A 6,734-nucleotide genomic window follows, 5' to 3' on the forward strand; every position below is an offset into this window, starting at 1 on the left:
CATGTCATCACCTGTAGTGTTAGGGAGAGGGCCAGAGAAAATTACTGTGTCCGACATCGTTTTAGCAAAAGCACACACAGACTCAACATTAACTTTAGTGACCTCCGACATACGAAGCCGGGAGTCGTTGCTGCCGACGTGAATTACGATTTTACTGTATTTACGTTTAGTTTTAGCCAGCAGCTTCAATTTGGATTGGATGTCGCCGGCTCTGGCCCCCGGGATACAATTGACTATGGCCGCTGGTGTCGCTAATCTCACGTTTCTGAGAACCGAGGAGGTGAAGTACTTAAATATCAGCATCTAATACGTAAAAACTCTTTTACAGGGCTCCACTTTACTTTACTTCTTTGTTGGGTTGACAAATACTACAGACCTGATGTCAGCCATCTTGTCTTTAACCTAATCTGCAAATTCATCAAATGCAGAAGACATGAGATGGTTGCTCTGGTCTGTAACAGGGGTAATAATGACATCAGTGGTGATAAAAAGCATTATGGGGTTTCTTATACAGTCCACATTTACTATACATTTTTAATGTTCTTGATAAAATCTCCTCATGCACACTGTTCATAGTTTAGCGCCATCTGTCCTTAGATATTCTCTAATCCTCCACCCTTGCTCATCTGTCCATAATCTTTCTCATACGTTCATGTGATGCAATGTACTCACAGGGGTTATTCTATTCTAAAAAGCAGCTTTTTATATGATGAGCAGCAAAATAATCTTCACAGGACAATGTAATTTGTAATATAACACATATTACGTGAAGTTCGGATTAGGGAAATTGAGCCAGTGATTACAGTTTGGCAGGAAATCATTAACATGAGCCGAACCTTCTTGATCGTACATGTGGTTTATATCAGGTTTGCAGAAATTGAATTAAAGTTGTATTCGTACGGTCAGGACTCGGAGTAAATGGTGTGTCGAGAAGGAGAGAGAGGAGAGATTCTGAAAGTCATTGAACACGTCGGCTTGCACACCGCGGTCGTCAACATCATCCTTTGCTCTTTCACGTACTCACATGTTGGACACAAACATGTGGCTCCTTCACACATGACATCACCCTGACTCTACACACACGCATAAACATCACACAAACACACACCCATACACCCGCACGCAGACACCACCCACCAGTCCTGAGTTGAGTCAGAGCCCCTCAGGTTTACTGATTCAGAAACACAAAAACAGACACACAAACACACACACAGGGTCGATGGCATATGCGCTCTGCCCAGAATAATCTCTCTATGTCTGCAATCCCAGAGTGACATGCACACACAGCAAAGTATGCTTGAATACGTACTCACACTAATGTGACAACGTAATCTCACAAAGATATCTTAGGAGTTATGCACAAATTTTCGTGTAAATTCCTACGAAAATTTACAGCGATACGAACAATCAATTTGCCCATGCTAATGTCTGCATCGATATTCTCAAGCAAGATGGCAGAGATTCCTTTATTCTTGTTGGAAAATTTTATATTTTATGAATTACAATGCATTTTTATGATATTTATGTTGAGAAATGTGTGTTTTAGTTTCAATGTTTTTGCTCAGTGAATCTATACAATATTTTACCATTAAACCTATCAATTTTGTCAACAAAATTGTGTTTGTTATGAGAATTCTAACAGTTTTTTAAAGATGGTAATGTTAATCTTAATGTTAATTAAGGTTACATGTAAACTTGTAAGATTTGATGACTCAACATAACATAGCTAGGTTAATATGCTAACTTCAAAAGCTTAGTTTTTGACCATATTCTCATAGATAATTTCACTGTTTCTCTGTGATGAACGCTGAATGAAACAACATGCACATTTAATGTTGTTACCACCTGCCAGAGTGGAACTTTATGTTTAGTGCTTATTTACAAACATTAGCACGCAAACACATTCAACTCACATGGTAAACGTGGTAAACATTATACCTTCTAAACATTCACATGTGTGTCATCATTGTGAGCCTGATTAAATTCTGATGTTAAAATTTAGCACAAATCCCTATAACAAACACAATGTCTACACAGCCTGCACAGTGAAAGCAGTGTGTTAGCAGCATGGCTTAGATCCTGCATCTGGATCCATACAGGAACCATTCATATGCATATCAGAGAGAAAACTGTTAAGGGCTTGAATAAAGTCTCAGCTTTTATAGCACTTAGATTGCATTGTTCAGGAAAAGGTTCCAAAAATGTTTTGATGAAAGAAGAGGAGACAAAATTATTGTTCTAATCATCTATCTTCTAACTCACCAGAATCATCGTTCTACACCTGCAGGTCAACTATAAATGCACTGTCAGCACTGCAAGATTGGACCAATCTATGCAATTAGCAGGCGGTTTAGCCTAGTGCGTAGAGTGGTCGTTCTTCAACACGAAGGTCGCGGGTCCGATCCCCAATCTTTCTTAGTTTTTGGAGAGGCGGTGGCCTAGTGGCAGAAACTTGGACTATGGGCAGTCTCTGGTTCGACTCCACGGAGAAACAACAAAAAGACGAACCTGGATTGATCTGTCCAAAAATCCAAGAGGATTCTCCCTACCCTGTCTAGGGCCCCTGAGCATGGCACCTTACTCCCCCAACATCTGCTCCCCGGGCGCCGTACATGGCTGCTCACTGCTCTGTGTGTCCTGCACCAGATGGGTTAAAAGCAGAGGTTATATTTCCCTACAATTGCTTGTGCATGTCTGTGCATGTGTTTGGGACAAATAAATGTATCTTAATCTTAATTAAACGTTATGTCCGTAATACAAAAGCTAGGAAAGATGAATATAGAAAGTTGTGGTCTGCTTGGCAGTTGGTCACTCACAACTTTCACCAAACAAACTTCATGGGCCTGCACCCGTCCCTCACACCCAACAGCTCCACCATTCCTTCACACCCTGGCTACGTCCTGCATCGATAACTGCAACTACCTTCTTTTTGGTCTCCCTCACAAATTCCTTTATAAACTTCGACGAGTCCAGAACTCTGCCCCTTGCATAATTTCCAGACCCACCTCCATTAATCACATCACTCCTGTCCTCTGGCAGCTTCATTGGCATTCAAAGGCATTGTTTTTAAGATTCTCCTCACTTTTAAGTCCATTCATAATCTCTCTCATCTACACCTTTCCTCCTCCTCCTGCGTATCGACACACCCTACTGCACCGTCAGGTCTTCTTCTTCCATCCACCTCACTCTACCACCGGCCCGCTTGACCACCATGGGATCTAGAGCCTTCAGCCGCTCTGCTCCCCGCCTCTGTAAGTCCCTCCCAAGAGACATTTGTAGCATTGACTCTCTCTCCATTTTCAAATCAAAAATAGCATATTCGGTAAGTAGCACTTTTTAAAGTCACAACAGAGGAGATCGTCAGCTTAGTGACAGTAATGTATTGAAAGTATTGTATCACTTAAGCAGAGCTGAGAAAAGACACAAGGGGCTAAGGGTATATTTAATGTATCTGATGTTCTTGCTATAAGTCACAGTGAGGAGAGAATTGCTTTAGTGACTTAAATATGAATGCAGGCTGTGACAGGAACGAGGGAATAAGAAGACATAACAATAGCTGGGGGATTAATGATATCCTTCTTTTTACTGTAAGTCTGAAATGTCCCCATCTTTCCATTTCCTCTTCTCAATGCTTTTTCTCTTTTTTATCCAATCACCCGCTCGGCCTTCCACACCCCCCCCCCCCCCTACATTAGCAAGACCTCCTTTCTTGTCTCTCAGAGGAGAGGAGCATAATTACTGTGTCTGAGCCTTTACCAGAGTCCCACAGCCCTTGTTGTGTCTTAAGAAACTTCATTTTCACAGCTACACATCAGTTGAATAATGAAAATGGTTTAGTTAGATTCCAGCAAAAACATACAAAGTATATTTTTAAAGATGGTGCAGTAAGGAAATGATTGGATACCTGGCTGTCTTTATCCACAGCTCTCTGAAGAGATGTCGAGACTGAACAGGGACATGAAAAACAAATTGTAACTCGTGTTCTAAGGGACATATTTTTTTTCTCAGACCCTTTTTAGGAAAACCTGTGAACACTTTTAGGACTTCTCTTTGATTCCTCGACACAGCAGTCTGGTGTTTGTCTTCATGCAGGGAAAGTGCAAAAGACCGAGCTGGAGACGGGTGGTTTCTGTGAGGCAGCAGGGAAATGGGACAGTAAAAACCGCAAATGCAGCCTCTGATACATGCCTCCTGCCTCCCCGTGTTATTATGGCTCCCTGATACTAACCAGCTCTCTCTGTGTCGTGGTGTCTTTTATTGCTCCCTCTCTGTGCTTTGGCTTTCATCTTTTATTATGGTTCCTTCTCCTCAAAGATATTCTTTTCTTTGTCTTTCTCTTATCTGTCTGTTTTTATCTTTGACTCTTTCCATCTCTGTCCCTCTCGATCACTCTCTCCCTATTTCTCTCTCACACACACACACATACACACACAAACACAGATGCATGCACACATTTGGTGCAAAATATCACCCCTAATGAGATACAACAATATCCAGAACTGGCTCACTCTCATATCGAGACACACACCTACACACACACACACGAACGCACACACACACACTGTATGAGACATTCCCTTAGAGTTCTGAAGTTTATGGTATCGTCGGTGTCTTCCAATTAGACACCTCTATCTCTGTAATGTTTTCCACACTTCTCGCTCTCTCTTTCCTCTTTAGTCTCTCTCTATTACCCTCCACCCCACCCCACCCCATGATTGCCTCCCTCTCTCTTTTCAGTCTGATTAATTCCCTCTCTCTAAGCCTTCTGCTATCGGCCTATAACCTGTCTCTGACACAAAACAGATGTCTCTCCATCCCCTCCCTCTCCCCCTTCTATCTCTTCCTGCTCCTCCGCCCTCTCTGTACTTCACTTCGTCTTCAGCCACCTTCGGTTCTCAGCGTTATATTTTCTGCCTTTGCCCTTTTCACCGTCCACTCATTTTCTGTGCTCGTTTCACACTCTCACGGTTTGATGTGTTAGCATCTGTAGTGTTATGGATTCCAGGGAACCAAGTACTCGCACAAGTACTGTTCTCTGTCAGCATTATCTTTCATGAACAAACAAGAAAACACACTCATAAATCAAGGTTTGCCGTTTAAGGTCTGTGTTGTAGCTGGGGTTCTCTCTTCTTTGTTCATCTTCAGTCTTCTCCCTTTCCTGTTTCGCTCGCTGAACTTTTCACTCATTGAAATTCAAACTGAGGACGTTTTCACACCGGAATGTCTGAATCAAGCTTCAATGTGATTGTTATATTGTAACGTTTGATCTGGTTGCTTTTGTTTTCTCATTGAAATTGAGGAGCACTCTAAACGTCTGTATGACACATGTACGTCCTTCATCATCACCTGCGTGCTCTGTTGTCATCGCAGCACTGTATTTACTAACTTTTTGGTATAAAGTGCATAGAAATAAGTTGTCTTGACTACTACCTGATCGTTAAAACCGTATATCAGCTGAGGCGAAGACTTGCGAAGACAAGCAATCCTGTGAGCCCCCTTCCGCTTCTTTTTTTTTCCATCTATTGTTGAATGTTGTTGCAACCTTCTGCAATTGGTCCAAAAAACCAAACCATTCGTCAGCTTGATCTGGACCATGTCTTTTAGTCGGTCTAAATTGGGGTCCATTAGTCCAGACTGTGACCTGAGGCTCCGAAATAACACCTTATCGTTATTTTGGTTCTGACTAAACTTGGGTCCGAGGGTCCAGACCAAATTCGTTGAAGCCCCCTGAGTTAATCAGAGAGTTTTGTGAGAGACATTAGGATCCCACTGTACATCACCTCATTACAATATCATCCATGTCCATGCAACCATCTGTTCAGATCCATCATCCCTCCATCCATTCCTTTCCATTAACATTATTGTCTGAAGCATCCCCCGACCACCCTCCAACGGGTCTCGTGATCATCTGTGTTTGTTTCGCAGGTAGTAAACATACACCTGCGTATTTATTGCTTTCTTAATCCGCCTCATACATCTGCTTATTCACAACATTTATTTATTCCCTTTTTCTGATCCTGTTATCCTCTGCTAATCTCTTCCATCCCCCGATTACCTAACGCCAGCCAACCTGCTAGAGAGTCTCATTATCTCTGCCACCTGATGAGTGTGTGTGTGTGTGTGTTTGTGCTTTCAAAGAATGTGGTCATCGCACAGCTGCTCCGCAATTCATGTCCATAATAACAGGGTCCATGTTAAGGAAGGCTGTGCTCTAAATCTTGGATGTTATCCATGTGAGTTTGTGTCAGTGCATGTGAATGTTTTTGCATACCGGGCCGTTGGACACATTTTCACAATATGACACTTTCAATTATATATCAGTCGCTCTTCAGCCATGAATCAAGCCAACAGTGTGCTGATAGCTGGTTTCTGAGGGCTCCACCACAACACAAGAGCATTTGTTTGTTTTAATGGGCCCAGATCCCAGTGTGACATGGAATTTATTCAATCTGCTGAAAGTTTAAGCGGTTCCTCCTCTAAATCACGGGGTTACAGCGACAATAGAAAAACTCCCCACTGCAATATTCTCAGGCACCCTTCCCTCCATAAATCCAAGGCTTCCTATCTGCCTCATTCAATGAAGTTTACTGCAGAGGAACTTTGGTGAGCTGTTTCATGGGGCTGCGATTTCCCAAATCCACTCGACATAACTCACTGAAGAAAACATCAAAACTGTTCACACCTGGTTACCATGATTGTCTTCATCGTCATCACTTCATGATAAATAACCAAAG

This window comes from Limanda limanda, chromosome 16, assembly GCF_963576545.1.
Source record: "Limanda limanda chromosome 16, fLimLim1.1, whole genome shotgun sequence".
Lineage (NCBI taxonomy): Eukaryota > Metazoa > Chordata > Actinopteri > Pleuronectiformes > Pleuronectidae > Limanda > Limanda limanda.